General features: G+C 35.9%; 1 protein-coding gene across 2 annotated transcripts in view; it reads right to left on the bottom strand.

Annotated features, from left to right (window-relative positions):
* Positions 1 to 20,002, bottom strand: part of GREM2 (gremlin 2, DAN family BMP antagonist) — a 160,472-nt gene extending 140,470 nt beyond the window's left edge. The window contains exon 1 of one of the 2 annotated variants that reach the window (XM_044059230.1): positions 19,750 to 20,002. The gene's annotated coding sequence lies outside the window, so the exon portion shown is untranslated. The remainder of the gene's footprint in view (positions 1 to 19,749) is intronic. The other variant, XM_044059222.1, reaches the window with a different exon arrangement.
* Between the last annotated feature and the right edge of the window lie 356 nt (positions 20,003 to 20,358).

Here is a 20,358-nt window from a genome sequence, read left to right as displayed (position 1 = left end):
ACAGCTCATTTGCTCGACAAACTTTCTAGGTGATGTGCCTCCCACACCCCCCCAACTATATATAACAAATCCACGGTTGCACAACAGTGGGGAGGGGGGCAAATCCCAGGTTTTTGCCTTGATTACTTTTTGTCGAGCAAATGAGCTGTCGGGCAAATGAGTGTCAGTCATTTGAGTTGTCGGGCAAATGAAGTAGACCCATATATACATATATATATATATATATATATATATATATATATATAAACACACACAGACTCACACACATATGCACACACAAACACATATAGACACAAACACACAGACACAATTATAAAACACTGTTGAAACAAATGTACTTTCAATTCAGGAATCTCAAAGTACAACAACTAAATGACAAAAGATTGGACTCCAACTTCACTAAAGTGCCAAATTTTGAAGTTAGGATCCTCGGCCGCGGTGCCTTCTGTGCAGAGTCTGCATGTCCTCCCTGTGGTCATGTGGGTTTCCTCTGGGTGCTCCGGTTTCCTCCCACATCCCAAAGACATGCAGTAGGTGGATTGGACACTCTAAATTGGCCCTAGGTGTGCGTGTGTGTGTGTGCCTTCGGTGGATGGTTGGGCGCCGGGCTGGCAACTTGACACCGTAAAACTCCACTGCAAATCATGAGCAGACAGATGATCCGCTGTGGCAACCCCTAACCGGGAAGAGCCGAAAGAGGAAGAAGAAATGTATCAAATATTCTTCCCCTTGGAAATTTTCATTGATTTTGCCTATTTTAAAACAAGATAAAGACCTAAAATCATGCTCCACTTACTGCCCTGCTTCTCTTTTAAATATCGACTATAATTTTTTTATGTCTACATTGGCAAAAAGATTAAATCAAATCATGCCAGGTTTACTTGAAGATGATCAAACTGGTTTTATTTTAAATAGAAGAATACAAGCCAACATTATATGACAATTTTCATTAATATTGCTAATAAGAATAAGAAAGAACTTTCAATTATAAGCTTAGACTTAGATAAAGGTTTGATTCTGTTAGTTGGTTTTATTTATTTAAAGTGCTGAAAGAATATAATTTCTCTTCATAATGTATAGACTTATAATGAAGTTGTATAATAAATTATCTTTTGTTAAAATATTATCATTTTTATCTAGCTCTTTCAAAAATATTAAAGGCACAAAACAAGGATGCCCTTTTTCTCCATTATTGTTTGCTTTGTCAGTAGAGCACTTTGCTAATGTTATTAGATCTAACACAAAGATAAAGAGATTTTCCATATATGGTTGTTATACTTCCAAAATTCAGTTATTTGCTGATCACATGTTATTAACAAGTGGTGACTGAATTTTCATTCTTAATTCAATAAAATGTTTTGAAAATATTTCATGTTTAAGTTTTAATCCTAATAAAACAAAAACATTGCTTATTAATAAAAAATAAATACATTTTTAAATTACAAAGAATTGAATTGGGATAATATGCAAATTAAGTATTTGGGAATTACTACATCTATTTGGAAATATACGGTTTTGGTAAATTATAAAAATTGAATTGATATACTACTAAAACTAATAACTGGAATAAATTGTTTTTACAATGGAAGACAGACTTACATTGATCAAAATGATAATCTTATCAAAAATGTTATGTTATGTACAGTTACTGATTATGCTTCCTTCCAAAAAAGGTTTTTAAATATTTAAACTCTATTTTATTTACGTTTTTGTGGTATCCCCAAAAACCAATATCTTTGACTGGCATGTTGCATGTTGGGAAGAAGGTGGTATTGTTTTTCTAAATATTGAATTATAGGCTAAGTCAGCCATTATAAATATAGTAAGGCATTGGCTAAGTTCTTCCTATGTTTCAAATTGGAAACTTTTACACAAGACAATCTTAGTTTTAAACAATAAGCTCAAAATAAATACTAATTTACAATTTAGTTTTAATAGAATATATTGGGCCCTAGAGGATTTTTATATGAATACTAGAAATACTAGACATAATAGAAACACTAGAAATAATTATATTTCTATTCTTTTTGTTAACTACATTTATGACTACATTCAAGAGAGTTATGGAAACTAATTATTTTGTCAAAGAGTTGTTAATTCTAATATTTCCTATTGCCTATACTAATTGATGTCAGGAATCATTTAATTTAAGCAAAAAACTAGATCTTAAATAAAATAATTTAAAATGTTGGTATCAATTTCTAAATGGCAATAAATTGCATTCAGCTGATTACATTTTGGTTAGATATAATATAGGGAAAATAGTTGGTTAAGTATACAACTCTTCAAGGAATTTATCATTAATAAAATAAAAGTATCTTTAAATATGAATACAAAACCCATCCCAAAAATTGTAGATTTTTTATTTAATATTGATAGTGATATGACTAAGAATAAATCTTATTTACCAAAAATGTATAGAATTGTAAGGACTGAACTTATAGTCTTTGATTTGTCATATTGGACTTATTCAACATAAATGAATGAAGTTTTTTTCAGATATAAATAAAAATATCTTTGAAATCTGTAGGGAATTTTACTTCATCATTTTATTGGAGATTTTCTTTTACCTGGAAGTACTTACATAGACTCTTTTTAACCCTTCATAAGGTTGCTTTAATTAATAAAACTGAGAAAATAAAACATTGGAGATGTGATGAGATTCTGGATGTAAATTGGCTTCATATGGTTACAGAAAGTAAAATGGTTGTTCCTTTTTAGTTACAGTTTAGAAACTTTGTTAAAACATTATGGCTGAACAATTGTATTGTTACAAATTCCTTGATTTTACTTAATGTCCAAATTCCAGATTCCATACGAAAAACACAAGTGTCTCTCCTTTGGTCCACTCTACCTAGTGCCAGGAAAATTATTATAAAGAATTGGAAAAGTAAAAATGCCCTCTATTTTACTGAATTTGTTTGTTTAGCAAAGACTGTATGTAACAAAGAATTGTAAATTGTTTATATGAAAACATCAAATGTCACACATCAATATTTATCATGGCAAAAACTTGGTGATTTATTGAAATAGTATTAATGGTTTTGCTTAATATAAACTTTTGCGGTGGTGGTGCTGCAGTAGCGTTGTCGCCTCACAGTAAGACGTTGTCCTGTTCGATTCTCAGCTAAACCGTCTTCTGTGTGGAGACATGCGTGAATGGGCGTACCTTCGTTGAAGGTTGTGCGTCAGGGCTGGCAACTCGACATGTAAAAATCTACTGCCAATCATTAGCGGACTGGAGTTCTGCTGTGCGTCCCCTAACCGGGAAAAGCCGAAAGACACAACAACTTAATATAAACTTTTGTTATGGACTTTGTATATAGTTATTTGATTATGTTTCATTAAATGTTATATCTTGTTTTCATTTTGTTTTAAAAATGTAATAAAAAGATTAAAAAGATAAAACCATGAAACAGTACTATCTTATGGAAAACAAGTGAACTACTTCTGATAATGTAAGTGCTTTTATCCCTCTGCCCCTGCTTATGAATATGTGTGTGTGTGTGTGTGTGTGTGTGTGTATTTAGCGTGTGTATTTATTTACACACACACACACACACACACACACACACACACACACACACAGACACACACACAAAGTACAGAAATTAGAACTAGTTCTACATTTACTTTACTAACTTAAACAACACCAACTACTCAAGTTTCACATACTCAACAGCAAATTCTGTTTTTTCGGGGGGGCAATTCCCCTGCACCACCCAAAGTGCAGACAAGCCCCCATAGTTCGATCCATACACACACTGCCTCTATGATTGCCCAAACTTTGGAGTTATGACATATACAGACACAACCATGAGTATTTGAGTGTCTTGCACTGGAATATACAGCTGAACACTCTGAACAAGCAGATGATCTGTGAAGAGCTGAATGCTAATTGACAGACAACCATGAATACCACACAAAAGAAGTGATTTCATAGTTCCACATCACATGAATCAGCACTTCATCATAAACATCTCACTAGTGTCATTCAGCGCTGTATTACAAATGCATTAAAAATTAAAAAGCACTCAACAGTGTATCAAAGCTAAGCCAGTTTTACGATTTTGTGACATGGTAACTTCCCAGTGAACACTCAGTTACAAACTTATCTTAGCAACAGTATGCCATATAATACTAAAAACACATTCAATAAAGAGGTGAGTAAAGAATGTTTTATGTTGTCATGCTATTTGGCATCAGTGTTAGTGGTACACACTGTTTCTAAACCATCTCATGTGTTAATATTCTGTCACCAATATCTTGTCAGTGGTCTGCAGCACTGTATTAAATACAGTAACAAACCAAACAAACAAATAGTAATACTTATTCAAAATACAGTAATGCCAAGGTTCCACAGCATTGAAGGAGTATAATATGCATAAGGATTCTGTTAGCCATATGCTCCTGACAAGAAAAAATATGACATCAAAATTCATAATGCATCTGTATTTCAGGATCAAATATTTTGTATTGTTGTCATAAATAAAAATTCATATGAAGAATGTTCTATAGTTCATATCAACCAATGTTAGTAAATTAGTATCAAAGGATGCACACAACATTCTCACCTAACTATTAGCATTACTACAAATATCAAAATTCACTCAAATGAAAACTAATTTTTGAAGAAAAACTAAAGTCAGGGTTCTGTAAGATCAAGTGCCTTCATTTATTATCCATTTAACTGCTTCATCCAGTTCAGGATAATATGGGATTTGGAGGTTATCATTCTGTGAGTACAAGGCAGAAATAGAACCAGCCCTGAAACATGCACCATCCCATTATAGGACATACATGCACACACACAGACACACACACACACACACACACACACACACACACACACACACACACACACACACACACACACACATGCATGAGCGCATGTACACACACATACACATTCTCACAAGGCATGGACATGCACAGGTAATATGGGGGAATTCCAATGGCCTACAGAACATCTTTGGGATCTACACTTACATTATGTCTGTTCGATAGCACTCGCTAAGGGCTTTACTGACTTTCAAACCCAAAAACAATTTGCTCTTTTTTTCTTGTAACTAGCAGTCCACGATGTAGATACAACTCCATCTATTACAAAGAGGTATGATCAGGTCTAACTGATCCTAACCAGTTATTATGTAGTCTCATCATGGATGCCAAGATTTACCTCCTGAGCTTATTTCTCAAGGAGAATTCTTGGCATTCATGCCTCAACCAAATAATAATATGGTTATGATTGGAGACCTGATCATAACCCTCTATGTGCTCACAATATAAAGGCACTTAATTGTGCCAGGGTGAAGGTTTTCTGTGTTATCTCATGCAGTTTTTTTAAAATGCCAGAGTGATCACTGTAAACTAGTGACGTGTCAGAAGTGCAACTTGCAGTTGCTGATCTTAAGGACTTACTTTACTATATTCTTGATTAAACCAGGCAAGAACCACTGGGCACAAATACATCATCACATGGCAAACAAAGCACATTGGTCTAGTTAGCTAACATACTTGGTCAGATTACACAGTACAGAAGTGGAGATTGAGTGAATCAAATCTTGGACTCACTCACTGTAGGACAAGGCTTGTTTAAAGCTCACTGTCTTAACCAGATGCTCTACACTTCCAACAGTACACCATCAATGTGTATGTGTGTGTGTGTTTGTGTGTGTGTGTATGTCTGTGTGTGTGTGTGTGTGTGTGTGTGTGTGTGTGTGTGTGTGTGTGTGTCTTGGTGCATGCACATGTGTATGCATCACCATCCAACACTTTCTGACAAGACTGGTATGGAAAAACAAGTGAGAGGCATTGCATCTTACAATAATGATGACATAAAATAATATACTGTAGTAAATGATTAATCACCATCCTTTCTGTCTCACTTTCCACAGCTTTATCTGGTAATGATGCATAACATGACCCCAAAAATTGCATCCAAAATTATGTAGTTAAAATTGACATTGGCTAAATGCTTTCTGAAACCAATGGATATTTATTTCAGTGTGCTGCACAATCACACAATCTATGGTTGATTTCCTATCATCTACTATAGAAAATTAAAATAAATATGCAAAAGAAAAAAAAGACAGAGACAGAGAGTCAGATCTGGTCAATAAAGCCCTAATATCATAGTCCTGAATATAGTGAAAACAACTGCAAATTAATCAAATCACCTTATATGAAAGGAGGGAATATAACAGGACAAACCATGCAGAATAATTTGTTTAGTATAGCTGGTCATGTTACGGTCTGATTAACTGAAAATGTTGTCAATTCACAGGCATTTCAAAATAAAAGCATCAGCATTGTTAATATCCAATGAGAAATGGTTTGAATTGTATATATAACATTTTATCAGAGCACTTAAAACCATTCTCCCATAATATGCTGTCCAGAGTCACAATGAGTACAAGCACAATATTTACACCTACAAAGCAAAACACTCTCTTTTGCCAGCATGCACAAACAACAATTACCACTGGATAAATAGAACTTTTTTTCTTTTTTTTTCTTTTATTTCATTATCTGTAAACTCCTTCTAAAGCTGCAATTTCCACTTCATTACAGCCCACCTAATATATTTCCATTTAAACAGAAACATCATTATTTCAAATATTCTAAAATCCATTACTTCTGTATATTGACCAGGTGCATGTTATTCTTCTTACTGTCAGTAATTAAGATACAAATATAATAAATATTTCATGTCAAACAAAGGTGACAACATTTGAAATCATTTTTCTTATGTTTCCATTTTTTTCTAAGAAAAATCAGTTTTGTATGAGTGGTCAGTCACCAGTGATATAGTTATATTTATATTACATTTGATTAAATATCTCCAGGACATATCTACATTCAACCCTCTGGCACTGCGTTATTATATTTAAAAATAAATTTAGCTTCCAGCAGCCTACTCAAAGTTAGTTTTCCATAGCCACCATTTGGCAGATATGGTTTACCAGTACTAGAAATTTTAAATTAGTGAACGTTCCCTGTGTGTGTGTATCATGTGTAAATATCTACAAGATTTACAACTTGTTAGATTCATTCTATAAACATATATATTTTTTTTCATGTTCTTGTATCCTCACCTTAACTTTACATTTTGCCTGTCTATACACTGTTTAGGTATCTTACCAGTATATCTTTATAAACTAGTAATCTGATTGCTATAAAAAGTATTCGTACAAAGCTGCATTTATAATAATACTGTGTGTATGTATGTATGTGTGTGTGTGTGTGTGTGTGTGTGTGTGTGTGTGTTTTACTACAAACAGTGTAATAATTTGTTTTTTAAGGTAGTCTTTATCATGAAGTGAATTTTCTTTTCAGATGTTTAACTATGATGCATAACTCATCATCCTCTTTCGGCTTTTCCCGTTAAGGGTCACCACAGCGGATCATCTCTTTCCATTTCTTCCATGATGCATAACTGATGTATATATTTTAAAAATAAAGAAGGTCTAACACTTATGCCATTGTTTAGAAGTTTTAATTTCAAGGTTTTCAGAAAGTTATTCCTTTAATAATTTAAATATATATTTTCAGATGTTTAATATGTTTTCAGACAAAGCACTTAATTTATGCCAACCAAATGGCTACGTCTGAATATAAGACATTGTGTTGGTGGCTTTGTTAATGCTGACATTGGCCACAGATGTACAGACAGTATAATTCACAGCACTGTTATAGCATGAAAAACATGCTGAAATAAGTGGGAGTAGGAAAGGATAGTGCTATTCTGTCTCATGTTGGGGTTTATATATACTATTGTCAGAATATCAGATTAAGATTTCTGGGCTACACTACAAACAGGACAAACACTCCATTAAGAAACACTGTGTGTGTGTGTGTGTGTGTGTGTGTGTGTGTGTGTGTGTGTGTGTGTGTGTGTGTGTGTGTATGTATGTATATATATATATATATATATATATATATATATATATATATATATATATCCTCCTATGTGACACACATTGTTTACAACTTTTCAGCCTTAATGTACCTCAGTCTAACATGGATACATCTGCACAGAAAGGTAAGATATTTGCTGTTGTGTAATGGGAGAGTACTAGTGTATTATAACCAGAACTAGCAACTGAACCAGAACTAGCAACTGCACCAAGCATAGAGCTTGTCAGCAAAGAAATTGTTTAAGGAATGTGTGGAATGTCTCCATCCACATCTTGTCCCATTAATCAGTGTGACACTTATGGAACTATGTGCAACATAAGTCAAGAAATGTGTTGTAACCCTGTCTTTGAAGACACTTAAATGCATCTGTCCCTTTGAGGACACTTTGCTTCACCCACAGATGGCATCATACTCAGTGAAAGCAGTCTCTATCATTTCCTGGCAATGCATAGAGATGGGAATAATAGACAGAGTGAAGTAAAGCAGTCCCTGTAAAAAAATACGAAGAGTCATGCTTTATTTAAGAAGGTATTTAAATGTTTGCAGGGCATGTTCTAAAACTAGAAAAATACATAAAACAATAATGTAAAAAAACCTGACCATGGCCTGAACTGAGACTTGTAAACTTAGAAATGTAACAAATGCTTGCTACCCTGCACGATGCTGAGAACTGTACTGTTATGTCCTGATAACTCCATTTCAGTGTTTCTAAAATGCTAATGTCCTCTTCTTTCTTAAAAGGCAGACAGTAAAACAAAGAAAATATGTCACATTCATCCCTTTTAATGTACATTTTCTGCGAAATATCTTGTTGAAAGTATCACAACACTTGACTGACTTATTTTACAAATAGTACAAAAATCAACCTTGTTGCTCTTCTTTTCCTCACCTTCTGCCACGTGGCAGTGATTATTCCAAATTATTACTAAAAATCACACAGATACTTGCATTTATCAGGATGAATGCAACCAGTTCTTGTTCTTTGAAAACCTTAACAACATATTCCCCATGGCCTTTTCAATACTGCTTTAGAAATTAAGACACTGCTATTTTTTACCGTCACAGTAGGCAATGCCAGATGTTAATGACATTCTGAGAAATATAAGCTTTCCATCAAAATTCCACTGACTTTGTCCATTCATATCTTAAAAACATATACTTCCTCTTCTTCAACAAGGATCTTTTTTTTTTTAAAAAAAAATCTGTATTGAACTCTCTTAGTTACTGCTTGGGAAACCTCATTGTGCTCCATTATAAATTTCAGTTTTTATAAATAATCCAGTCACTTTTTCCACAAGACATTTTCTTTTATGCCATTGGGGGACACTTTGCCTGACTAACATGATATATTATTACATGCATTTCTGTGGTAAAAAGCCAGTTTCACCAAATAAATGGCACAGACATTATCTAAGTTAAAAGGTATTCTTGCTTATTACTTATTTAACACACAGAGTTGAAAATTATCATCCAGTACAATCAGGAATGGCCTTAGGTCAACTGGTGCCCTAGGCAAAAGAGCTCATGGCACCCCTCCAGCACACTACCCAGCGCCCCCATCTTGGTCTATTTACACCAAATAAATAGTGGAAAAGCGCTCCTACTAGAGCAGCGCCCTAGGTGACTGCCTAGTTGGCCTATGCCTAAGGCCTGCTATAAGTACAATGCATCATACTGCTGTACCTGTTTTATCAAACAATACAAATGTGTTTCCAGTTAATACACTTTGTTATGGAGTATCAGATCATAGTAATGCCTATTTACTGATTTTAATGCATGCATGATTCCTTGTCACGCCAGCATAGAATACCACTCAAATAAGAGTTAAATAGAGTTAAAAATTACACAGGCCAACTCAGATTTTAATCCTAGTTATTGAGATGCAATAAGATAGTAATGTGACAGGATGGTAATAAATTAATTATTGCTTACGGACATCATTAAGTCCAGTTCTCTAAATGCAGCAGTAATTTGACTCTTACAAAACAAAAAATAATAAGCATTAGCTTTGCTTATATTATGACTGATATAAATGTCCGAGTACCTTTAGACAGCAATACTGTAAGTGTAGTAAGACAGAAGTCATATAATCAGAAAGCAAATCTGAGACACTGTAGGATGACTTTGTTCCCTTCTATTTAACTTTATTCAATAGCCCAAGGTTGTAGAATCTCATGCAGATAATTTATTTATTTTACCTTATTTATCATGTGTTCACAGAGTTAGTCCCAGTAGGCTAGTAGGCTCTCTTCAGGGGATGCCAGAGGTGGCATTTATACTACCTGGGAACTTCCCCCACTCTTTTCAGTAGGTGCTGTGGGTTCTTTTACATCCATGTCAGCTAGCACCAACTCAAGCAAATGGGACCTCAGTTTAGGATATCATCTGAAGGATAACATAGTCAGGAGTGCAACACCCCCTTATGCTGACCTGCAATGTGAGAAATCAGTCTACTTGATGCAAGAATAGAGCTCACAGCCTTCTGCACAAACCACAAGAGTGCTACCTGTTGTGCTACTGACACTGTTAGTCTATTTAGAAGATTGTGTCCTTTTTTTCTGTCTGAACTACAGGTGAAAAAAATCAGCAACCACACTCCTTCAGTTGAACTGATAGAAGATGACTTAACTTATCTTATAAACTGTCCCTGAGTACAGTGCTACTTATATATGCATAACACACAGAAGACGAGGCTTAACAGGTAGAGGATACTCTCATTCTAAAGACTGCAAATGACATTTTAAGATAAATATATTACAAAAACAGTTTAACATAGACCTTTAATACAAGAAAGGTATTGTAATAAGATATGTATCAAAATCACTGTAGTTTATGCAGCCATCCATTATGGACAATGCTTGTACGCTTACCGAAATGCTTTGCTGTTACTGTGGCAAAGATGTGGATTAAGGAAAGAAGAGCACTGGCAACTGACTGAATCGCAAAATTGTGGTGTGAACATCTGTTCATGGAGGGACCATGAATATTCCAAAAGGGGACTAACCAAAGCAGAACAGTACCAACATCTCTCTTTCATGTTGTACAACATATCAGTCTTACCACTAATACAGCTAGTTATTTAAATCCACAACTCATACTTTACCACTGAAGTTTTTGACATATTATATTAAGAGATTCACTCCTAGGAGCATGAGTGCAGCTTTGCACAAAGGTTACTGCAAAAAGAAAGCAAAAGCTGTTTATTTGTGGGACCTCTACAATACATCTTAAAGGAATTAACCAGTGAACATACACAAATTGGCAAAAAGTTAATATCCAATTACATTAACAAAAAGAAAGATGCAGTGCATGGTATACATGCATTTGATCTGTCAGTGGATGGACGATCGGGTTATTGCCGAAAGCAGTGCGGCAAAACTTCAAAAAAGCGATCACACTTGTTGCGAATCACAAAATATCACCCCCCCCCCCCGTTTTTACCCACAGTAGCACTTGCTAGGTGGTAGAGCAGTTGGAAATGTTGAATTTGGTGATGTTTATGACATTCTGACCATTCAGCATTACGAAATTCGAATCGTGGATAAAACTCAGTGAACTGCATGATTGACTGAGCAATGTGCACTCGACTAAATTAATGTATTCCGAAGTACATATGTACCTAATATTGTGCATATTAAATGAAAATTTGTGATTTGTCTTTGTATCAGCGATGCTGTGATTATTCAAGAACAAGCACTAACGTGATAATGATAAAGCAATGTGAAGGGTGGAAGATGTATCCCACAGCCTGTCCTTACAAGTTCAGGACAACTTGTATAAGTTCCATAAATTAAAGTAAAATTGTCAGACTTGAAGGGAAAAATATAAAATGTTATTGTATTTCTAAATGAATGATTAGTTTGCTAAAAATAATTGCAAAACCTTTGTGCCATACTACTCATATTAAATACAAATTCCTGAGTCATCTAATCTTAATGTTAGTGGGAGCATACACATACAACCCCCCTCCCCACAAAAATCATGGCATTTTAATCACCTCATACTTATTGGCATTCCTAGATGAATCTCACAACTATCAACTAATGAAACGTATTAATTAGCATTGTCTGTGGATCAGCCACAACCTGTGGACAGACACTACATGTGTTAGTTAGTGCTTCACTATGCACAGAAATGTCTTGGAATCACAGAAACTATCTTGCATTAAGACTGTTGAATGATAATCACTGCAACCATTATACACATTTCACATCTCATTTGTCTCTGATATGTAGACAAATGTCTTGGACCATAAGTGTCAGTTGCAGGTAGTACTAGAGACAATACAAATGGTATTTCTGTAGAAATGCTACCCAAATGTTAAAAGGCATTTCATAGTTTCACAGTTTCATAGGTAAGTACTAGTTTAACTGGTCTTGTGGGCCATATTAAGCCTAGACAATTTCCCTTATTGTGCTCAAAATAACCTACCTTATTTGGCTATAGATTGGCCTTACCCACCCCATGGTCAGTGATTATATATTACCCCAATGAGAATAATTGGGATCATACAATATATAATTTGAGGGGACCCATGCATGGCATAAAGCTTTTAGGAGCTGCTTTTGTCTATTAGCAGTACAAGGGGCAGTCCTGAGTAAATTTTGGTTCCCATCCACAGATCTAAGCTGCTCTTGAAAATGGATATGGATGAACTTTGTTTTACGTCGATGAGAAGGATGTTCCACAGCAGCAGTATCCTCTGTGAGAAATACCTGTTAGTCCAAGCTGTTCTGTTGATATTGCAGAAAAGATTTAGATCCCTAGACTGAGAATGTCAGTGTCACTTGACTTGCTGATGCTCAGTAAATCCATCAGTAATGGGTCAGAAGATGTCTTGTATGCCAGACACAGGTTACCTCTTAGCAGTTTGTAGGATACAAAGTATAATGTCATGACTTTGAGTTGACCCATGTAGGACATGTTGTTTAGGCCTTGTATCCCTTTAGTAAGGTATCTCTGTGAGCATTCCAGTTGTTGCATGTGTTTGGGCAGATACATGCCAAAGAGGGCATTATATTCAATGACTGGGCTAATGAGGTCTGAGTAAAGGGGGACAATGGCATCCCCAGATTTAGACACAATCTCTTTGTTTATAAGCTGTGCAATATAGAAGGACTTTCCAACAACAATAGACACATGTTAGTCAAACATTAGATCACTGTCCACATAAGTTCCCAAATCCTGCATAACTGGATTAACCCTTATGGGAGTATTGCCAATGTGGTATTTCCCTGGGGTAGATGACTTCTCAAGGGATACAATAATGTGTTTTTGGCATTTAGTTTCAGTATGTGATTTTGGCACCAGTTATTTACTTGGGACAAACCTTCCTGCAGGTTGGCTAAGTCATTTGGGGATTCAATGACTGCTCCTAGCTTGTGGTCATCTGCAAACATAGTCAGCTAGAGCCCTTTGGTATTGGCTTTTACTTCAGAAAAGTAGATGCCAAACAGGAGAAGCCCAGCATAGAGACCCGGAGGACTCCACTGGTGACTGTTCTCTTTTTGCAGGTAACTCCCCCTGGTTTCATTATCTGAGTCTTATCTGTGAGCCAGCTGGCAATCCATCAAGTGACATAGGTTGTTGCTCCCCTGAGTGGAGAATTGTGTCAAAAGCTTTGGCCAGGTCAAGGTATGTAGTGTGTACCATTTGCCTTCACCCATTGCTTTGGTAACCTTCTCAAACAAATCCACCAGGTTGCGTATGCCTTACCTTCCCTTGACAAATCCAAAATGAGGTGGACACAGAGTCAGATGGTTCTCTATGTCCTGATTTTTTAATTACATAAGTCTTTCCATGACTTTGCATATAAGGCTGGTCAGACTTATGGGTCAGTAGTTGCCTAGATCTGTGGAAGGTCCTCCGTTGTGTAGGAGAATGATTGCAGCTGTTCTCAATTCACTTGGTACAAAACCTGCATGGAGGTTGAGACTGAACAGTTTTGTTAGGGCGGTGGCTAAATCATGTTTCATGCTTTTTAAGAGGCATCCAGGAATATTGTCAGCACCCATCGATGCAATATTCTTAACATTTGATAGCACTTTTAGGACTTGGTATTGTGTGATAGCTGGAGGTGAGCCAGTTTCATATATATCTTGAGGGACAGACAAAGGAGAGAGGGGTAAAGTTAGAGGTAAATTTATCAGCCAGTAGTTTGAGTTAAACTTAACTATTAAGACATCAGATGAGGATATGGATTTTTTAGCTGACCTAACACATGGACATGTAGATTTTCAAGAATCTGGATACAAGCATACCAAGTCTTAACTTTTTACACACTGAGCAATGATGAAATATATTCATTGTAGAAAATTACAATGTAAAGACACAGTACAGTTTTAGAATTGTACAGATATTTAAAAAAGGTTAGAGAAACTGAGGGGGATATGGTACCATGAGAAGGATTTAATAATGTTTATGGAAGAAATAAGTTTAGACATGCAAAAATACTTTTATGTACACGAAGAGGTAAGGAAACCAGATGGGTAATAGAAGCAGAGAAAGAAAACAGAAAAGCCGGAATGTCGCCACTGCTGTTCTACGGTGAGAATGGTTAAATTATGGAAAGGAAGTAATGCAGACTATTTGTGTAGGTGTAACAAAACATTTAACAAAAAGACAAAACTTGTTAAAAGTATAACAACTGATGGTCCTAGAAACAATTTGAAACAACAACTAGCCAAACTGACCAGCTTTCATACAAAAAATAACAGTTAAAAGCTTGAAATATATACCGTGATATTGAATAAATGCGAAAAACTATAATCCTAAAGTCATCTCAATATTTACCCCAGTAAGCATGCTTAAGAGTAGAATATACTGCAGCTTGGCTTTCACAATTACATTATATTAGCATACTGGTTGTAAATTGGTTCAAAGGCAACCTTAATTACCAACAAATAAGTGTTTTTTTGTGGTTGATCCCAGACACATAACAGTCCATGCACATCTTCTACAAACATAACCAGGGAGGATGCATAGCATATACTGAGAATCAGAACACTTTTCTACCCTACACTGTTAAGTAATTTTAAAGACATAAGTAAACTAGGCTGAGAAAATTCAAATGAAAGATGGGTGTCACTATGCTAATTGCTTTCATATGCTTGAATGCTGGCTTCACAAGTTACCCTGCCTGCCCTTTAAAAACTAAAAAAAAAATAGTTGGGGTAAATTGAAACTCTTGCATTGTATCAGAACATTTGATAATAAATCATAGCATTCACAGCAATACAGAAAAGGGCAGAAAACATTGCCTGAACAATATGAATATGCGAACATCTAGGCCCTTGCATCCTCTCTTATTCTGTCTTTTGAGTATGCAGCATCTATCCTCAGTCATTTACCTTAATAATGTGACCTCACCTCAATCTTTCATATAATATGACTGAGAGTAGACTTGAAAAAATTAATGTTTCATAATAAAATATAGTTTGCATAAACTAAATGGAGACAGCAGATGCTCTAAAAGTTCTCCAGTTCAAGTCTCAGCTGGTGTGCCTTATGTGCACAGTCTGAATGACTTTCAACATGGGTCCCCCCCTCAACAGCTGTTGTTGCTCCCTATCTGCTAAATAAATGCAGTACATGAAGTGGCATTCTCCAAACTGTCTGTAGGCATGTATGCAGTCTGCAAGCGAAAGACAGCACATGTACTCTGTGATGGATGAGAAAGCTGTCCAGAGTGTGTTTCAGTGCCCTGCATTCAGTGGCTGTGGTCCAGTGTGGGTTTCAATACCTGGCATCCAATGGCAGTCAGATAGGCTTCAGATTTCCTATGTGCCTGTATAGAATAAAAATGGATTGTAGAAAAATGGATGGATGGATGGATGGATGGATGGATGGATGGTTGGACTTTCTAAGACTCTCTTTTAGATGAATTTTCATACTCTTTTTACAGTTACCCATTTTAAACTGAAAATGTAATCACTGCAGTAATGAAACATGCATCACCAATGTTTTTCAGAAACTCACTGGATTCTGTATGATAGTCAAGTGCACATCTGAGGGGAGACTGTAATCTTGGACTGTAATCTTGCTTCACTTCTGAATTTTCTGTTTACTTGTCTTTAATTTGTCCTTTTATACCTCTCTACCACACTATTTTAAATGCAGGTGGACTGCATTTTGACCTGTAACTTAACATGAAGTTGTAACATACATACTTTGTACTATGGTTTTGTAAAGTGATTAGATTGATGCAGGACATGCAGCATAATATTTCAGCTCTGTAAGTGTCATCTGTGGCTGGGCAACAGCTAAACAATGATACAATCAAGCAAACGTGCTTCAACAAGTATGCTGCTGTCAGATTAAAAACAGTGAAGAAGTAATAAGTTTAGGACCCACATGTGTTCCGGGGCACAGAGAATAGGAAGATTTTGTAACAACAGTCCTGAAAAGCCTAAGACACAAAAGGGGCATACTGATATGGAAAATCGTAGTAGGTTAACCATACCAGAAGATTTCAGTTAAGAACCACCATATACAAGACTAAGAAACAACTGTTTAACAACAATCACTTTGGAAATAATAAGTTAGAGTAAATTTACTTTTTATTACAATTTAGTAAAGGTACTGTACTGCTGGTTTCACACAATGCTTGTGAGAGGAGCGATGGGTGTGGCTATATCAAAGGCAAAGAAAAAAAACTTTGGAGAGGGAAGAATACAAGAAAAAATTTAATTAACTGCTGAACCATACCAGAAATTTTTTACCTAATCCATACAATGCTGAAAAGTAAAAGAACCCCCTACCTTAACTTGTAGTGGCCCTGTTCCTCACTGAAATAGGAAGAAAAATACTTTGTCTTTCTCAAAACATATATAAATGAGTGCAAGATATTGCTTAAAGTGTTTGAAATTTAAACTACTTAATGCATTTCCTATAGTATACTAGATAACACAGCAATGTTGCCAATCATACTTAAATATTTATTTATTTATTTATTTGCATATTTTTTGAATCATCGACCTGGTAAGTGGACAGTTTCTAGAGATATTTTAACCACTTCTCAGACTGAAGACAAAATAGGAAGCAATATGTAAAAGGTTTATAAGAAACATTAATCTTAAGATTTCATAATTAGAACCGTGAACAGCATAGATACAACAAAAATAAAGTAACTAGAGTTTTATGTTCAAGTTTTATTAGGACAACAGATAAACATAGTCAACATTTAAATGTGACACACTAGTTAATCGAGAATTATTTACCACAACACCTGCATCTACTTTACTCAATAAAACACACAAACAACTTTCCAGCAAAAGACTCAATACCTGATACCTCTTAAAAGGTAGTAGAAGGTCAATGTCTAAAACAAAAAAACACAGGATAAAAAGGACTTATGACCTAACTAGTTTTAATTCTATGAACAATTAGGATTAAATATTGATAATCAAAAGTCCTGAGGTGCAGCTGAGAGGCTATCAGTGCCTCTGTGGAGATTCGGTGTCCAGGAGTGGGTGGGTCTGTTTATAAAGCAGGAAAGAAATGGTACTATATGCACATTCCTTACCAAAGAGCCATCCTGTTCTCTTAAACCCTGATTGCCTATGTGCTCTCTTGCAGCAGCTAAAACAAGCTTTGCGGTCTTAGTCTGCATTGGCTGAGGCATGCGGAAATTGACAGTGGAGGCATCTGCAGTAAAGTGGAGGCTGTAGTCCATGTGAGACAGGAAGATGACTCCTCAGCCAACAAATAACTTGTTTAGCTGCAGTGCCAAAATATTTATACTTTGGCAGACTCCAAACTACCATTGAAGTCTAGCTGAGCACCAGTCTAGAAAATGCCAGAATGAAAGTAAAGGATTGAACTAAGTGCATAGATATTTGACCTTTTGAACAATCTTTAGGTATGAAATCAGGAAAGATGTGCTGCAATCAGGCAGGACTGATAATGTCTTGGCAAAGAAATCAACAACCATAGTGCACGTTTTTGTTCAATTTATGTGCGTGTAATGTACTATAATATGCCCAGAATTTCCTAAAGAAATTAATTAGCAGTATAAACCTGAGCAAAGATGCACATCATCTGTATGAAGAAAGCACAGACATTTGCATTCCTAGATAGATTAATGATGAACAACAAAAACCTTCTGTCACACCAGACTGGCTAGTACTGCATAAGAACAGGAAGAGGAGTTTAATTTCACAGCATCCTTTATTCAAATAACTGCAGAATAAAGTCAGTGGACCATCAAATAAATATAATTGTCAAAACTTTCAACCTTTCATGCCCAAAAGGTAGAGGAACAAAGTGTCAAAATATGAAGCACTCACTACAAACTATAGCTATGGAGTATACATCATGGTTATTAACTATTTCTTCATACATACTTCAGGAGTTCTTTTAATGAAATAAAACGAGTCAGTATGTTTCAGCATGGTTTATCACTGATATTTTCCAAAAAAAAGTCTTAACAAAGAATGTGGATCAATCCCTTTTAAAATGGAATAGCACAAAACGTAGAATTTTTAAGACTCAAAACGAGGAGGAACTTTCGCTTAATGAGATACTGTTGGGAGGATGATCTATGAGCTTATCAATAGCACCTTTCCAAATAAAAAAATGTAACACTAGTAATTAGACCATTTACATTTTTATGAATAGTGTTCATGGGATTCCAAAAAGCAGTCAGCGTTCCATAACCTGAATGAAAGCTATGTTTGTCAGCTGTTAGAAGGCTATATGCTCAAGTCTTTTTCCTAACATTTTGAAAATAATGCACATAATGGAGACAAGTCTGTAGTTATCAGCAATTTGGAGCTGAAAAGAACAGGCTTCTTTCCAAGCTGGCTCAGTGAAGGGAATGACCAGGTGGTATGGAAAATAATTATAATAAAAAAAACATATCGGGGTAGATACAGTAAATGTGGTCAATTTAAAAACAATCTCGTGCATTTGCTTGGACCCTGCAGTATCTACGAAGGCTAGGACGGTCAGCAATTTAACTGACAGCGGCTTCTGCCCCAAAACCATCTTTCTGGTAGAATCAAATGTTAACGTAACACTCGATCTTTCCCGTTCTTTTCCTGTCCTCGATTTTTACAAAATGTAAAGCCATACTACCTGTCACCGTTAACAGGCTGTTTTAAAGCGCAGCACACTTCATTTTAACCACTGGACTGCCCAGGCTACAAATTAATGAGTACTTGACCATTTATTTGCATGCATTCAAAGGCAGCATGACTGGCTCACATTTCAACTTTGAAAAAAATCAAGCTGCACAGAGTACAAGTGGCAGTGAGACTAGTGACGCTAAATTTTGTGAAAACCGAGTACTGAACTCATACAAAAATGAACAAATTGCACGTTGAGTGTGCTTCTATGAGGTACTATAGTACAAGGACAGCTAACAGTTGTTAGCAAGTAAAGGTATTAATACATTCCATACTTTTGACTTTCTTCAGGAGTTCTTCACTACTTAGAATAATAACGCACAAATAAGACAACTGCTGGGCGTTAGCAAAGTCCATTAAAGCTGAATTTAGGCATCCGATCATCAAAAGTGAATTAAATTGCATTTAAGACAAAACCGCCTGCCCCGTTCTCTCTTTTTTCACAGTGTCTATTTCCGAGGATATAACCTGTTGAAATATGTGAAAGCGTGGGACTATTTCCAGATACTGGGACTTGACCTTTCAGCTGTCTAGCCCCTATACATTTCACTGGCTTAAGGGACGGGTTACAGTGCATACGGGAAGGTTAAGTAGTGACAGGCAGGCACATATGTAACTATATACACTCATATAAAACTAGCATAAATCTGTGTAACAGGCACTGAATATAGTGAGAATTTACATTTTATGAACAGTCACGTACCTTTTGAAAGCTGGAAACTGCAGAGTAGTTTCACTGAATGTTCTCTCCTTTTTTCAGGTATAACCCTAAACGCAGGAGTATTAAACCACCATAAGGTTTCCAGTTTCACTCCCTGGTTACCAGGAAAAGTGCCATGTGCCCTTAGCGACGAGGAAGTACTAATGACGCGCTGCTGTTGCTGCTGTCTTCTACCTCGAGACTGCCAGCTGTGAGCTTTAGCTTGCTGCTGCGCTCTCTCTTCTGACTCCCTACTCCCTGCAGATGGATGTTATCACAGGCTGCGGTTTCTATTGGCTCTAATCTTCAAACAAATCACACCAGCTCTCATTTTTTCCTCAGTCACCAACCAGCCCTAAAACCTCATAAGCGTAGAGCAGACTGTAAAGGATTTGCAGTAATAGATCTTGCACAAGTAACGGATCAGTTGCCAAAAAATCAGCCCACCAGCAGCAGTTCTTCGGAATACATTTGATTGAATATTAGCAATAACATATGTCCCGATCGCTCCAGAAAAAAGATACACGTTTAATGTCAACAAATGTTTTCGCTTGATTGCTGGATTTCCCTGTTTTTCTTGTTATATGTGCTACTAACATGCACACTTTATTA

Source organism: Protopterus annectens, chromosome 1.part2 (assembly GCF_019279795.1).
Source record: "Protopterus annectens isolate FY-2018-M chromosome 1.part2, PAN1.0, whole genome shotgun sequence".
Classification (NCBI taxonomy): domain Eukaryota; kingdom Metazoa; phylum Chordata; order Ceratodontiformes; family Protopteridae; genus Protopterus; species Protopterus annectens.
The sequence above is the reverse complement of the archived record's forward strand: the minus strand, read 5'-3'. Positions and strand labels throughout refer to the sequence as shown.